Source organism: Dipodomys merriami, unplaced genomic scaffold, assembly GCF_024711535.1.
Source record: "Dipodomys merriami isolate MVZ:Mamm:240054 unplaced genomic scaffold, mDipMer1.0.p SCAF_5, whole genome shotgun sequence".
NCBI classification, from domain to species: Eukaryota; Metazoa; Chordata; class Mammalia; order Rodentia; family Heteromyidae; genus Dipodomys; species Dipodomys merriami.
The window spans coordinates 6,766,062-6,769,295 of NW_027206068.1; positions in this window are offsets into that span (position 1 = coordinate 6,766,062).

The following is a 3,234-nucleotide window of genomic DNA, read 5'->3' on the forward strand; positions in this document are numbered from 1 at the left end:
CATGTTAAATAGCATTCATAGCATTTATCTTTAAAGTATGTCTTCTGGATGAGACACCAGATGCCGGCACTGGGGCTATAAATACAAGTAATAACTGTTTCCACCCTCAGTGAACTGGGAGATAGTCAAGGGATATTTATGACACCGTGAATCCAGTGAATACATCGTTTGCTCTGCAGAATAGATATGACTATAGATAGTTGTCTGCTTGGCACATTTCTGGAATAGGAATTCTCTTTCGATTTACTCCTCTATGTGAATCAAAACTATATTCCTCCAAAGCTGCTCCAAAGAGATCCTGAGCAATGCATCTTTTCCAATTTTTGTCCGGTTGGGAGCTTTCCTTACCTAGAAATTCACGCCAGCAGAACAATGTTCTAATGCCACCTGCCTTCCTTTGAAACAATTTAGTTACTGAGCATTTATGTATGGAGTATCTATTGGATATCAGAAAAAGATGCACCAGGCCTAGCTTTGTCATTAAGGAATTTACAGTTTGAAGTAGGCAGGATCTTAATATGGTCGGTCCTGGTTATTCAATCACATGAATCACCATGCTGCTGTCAGTGATTTCAAAGACATAATTAGGGTCCTAAATCAACTGACCTTAAGATAGAGAAATTGTAAGTAGTGGGAAATCTTTAAAGAGACGCTTTGATTCTTCCTGGAGAGAAACTCAAAGCATGAAGTAGACTATTATTACAACTCAGATTCTCCGCTCATGGCTTTGGAGATAGAGGAGATTGTGGCAAGATAGTGATGCCTAGGTGCTGAGGGTAATCTCCAGCCATAGTCAGCAAGGAAACAGAGACCTCATCTTCCCATGAAGGGAACTGGATTCTGGCAATGAACTGCAATAGCTTAAGATTTTTACCTAAAGCCAGACAAGAACTGAGAATCATTGATATTATGATTTCAGCCTTGAGACACCCTAATGGCTATGTTCGGACCATTGGCTGTTAGAACTGTGAGCCAAAAATGTGGTATTGTTTGAAGTTAAGTTTTCTTAAAATATTCCTGTAATAATAGAAAACTAACAGTCAGAGCAATGAAGGAAATAGGCCCACAATAAACACATTCCACATGCTGTTATAAAGTTATAAAATATCATTACAAATTAGTACATTGCAAGCAATCTTGCAATAATTAACATATAATTTTGGCACAAAAGTAAAAAATTTTTTTGTGGTACTGAGTTTTGAGCTCTCCAAGCACTATCACCTGACCTACATCCACAACCCTTTGTTATTTTTCAGACAGGTTCTCATTCTTAGGCTTTATTTACTTACTTATTTTTGCCTGGGGCCAGTTTTCTACCTACACCTGGCAGCCTTGAGATAGATAGGAATCTCTGCACCCAGTTTATTGGTTGATATGGGGGTATCACTCACAATAGCACTTTTTGCCCAGTCTTTCTAGAATCATGATATTTTAAATCTCCAATTCTGGAGTAGGTGAGATTACAAGTACCCAGTTAAAAGGGTGAAAAATATTTATGATTAAAAAAATAGAATACTGGGCATGAAGCCAATACCTGAAATTGAATAGATAATATTGATTTCAGTAGAGAGATGTCATAATGAAGAACAGAAACCATATTTAGTCTTATGTACATTTCATATTTAAGTTTTATGCATATCTGTAACTTTATTTGAGCCTTGATTTTCTTTTTGAAATAGAAATAATGAGATAAACTATATAAAGTCCTTTTAATTGGCATGTATTAATTTTACAAAAGGTTTTCAAATTTACAGAAAATAGTGGAATATTTCCTAAATAAAGTATATCAAATTAAGGACAGACTATCAGTGCTCACAGACAAAAGAGATGTATTAGTACAGTCAGGTGACTATCGGGGATGGGGGGAAGGGAAGTATAAGGAACATGCAACTGCTAAAAGACCAAATCTATGAATCATGGGCTTAGAGGAAGTAGAGGTTTTCCATAAAACATATTCAATAAAATAACAGGAGAAGATTCTTAATTTTGGGAGAGAAACAGCCATCCAAGTATAGGAGGCTTTAAGTATATCTGACAGACTAGAACAGAAAAGAACCGCCTCAAGACACATAATAATTAAAACATTAAGTGTGCAGATCAAGCTGCAAGAGAGAATTACCATGTCTCATTGAATGGCAAGCCCATTAGAATAAGAAAGGATTTCTAACAGAAAATGTAAGAACAATTTATGATCACAAAACCAGCATGGCGGGAGACATTCAAAAGAAATCAACAGCCAATTAATAAATGGGAAAGTGCCCCACACAGACAATTCTTGAAAGAAGAAGCACAAATGGACAAAAACACATGAAGAAATGTTTAAAATCCCTGACCAAAAGGACTTACAAATCAAAACATCATTTGAGATTTTATCTCATTACAGCTAGATTAGCTAACACCAAAAACACAAACAACAAGTGCTGGCAAATATATAAAGAAGAGGAACCCTTGTACACTGATAATGAGAATATAACTTAGTGTAACCACTTTGGAAAGAACCATGGAGTTTCTTCAAAACCTGAAAATAGAACTGCCATAGAATCCAATAATACTACTCTTGGGCATATATTCAAAGAAATCTAAGTAATAACACAGTAGAAACACTGGCGCACTCATGTTTATTTCAGCACTCACTATTCACAATAGCCAAGCTACGGAAACAACCCATGATAATAATAATAATAAAAAAAGGAGCTGAAAGAATGTAGCTTAGGTTTGTGACATAATAGAAAAGCTTGAATGTGAGAAAGAGCTTAGATCATGACTTTAACATTGTAACATAATAGGTAAATTATCTCACTTCTGGGAATTGCAATTTCTTTAATCTATATGCAATTTTCCAAGTGCGCGCGCACGTGCATGCGCGCGCGCACACACACACACACACACACACACACACACACAATTTGATTCTGTTGTAAGGATCTGAGATAAAATATTAAGGATTGGAGTTGAGCACCAAATGCTCATATCTGTATGCTTAGCTGCTCAAGAGGCTGAGATCTGATTACCATGGTTCAAAGCTAGCCTGGGCAAGAAAGTCTGTGAGAATTGTATCTCCAATTACCCACCAAAAACCAGAAGTGGAGCAGTGGCTCAAATAATACAGTGCTAACCTTGAGCAAAGAAGCTTAGAGATTGCCAAAGCCCTGAGTTCAAGCCCCAGGACCAACACACATGCACACAAAATATTAATAAAATTTAAAAAAAATTAAAAATTGTATATGTATGCAT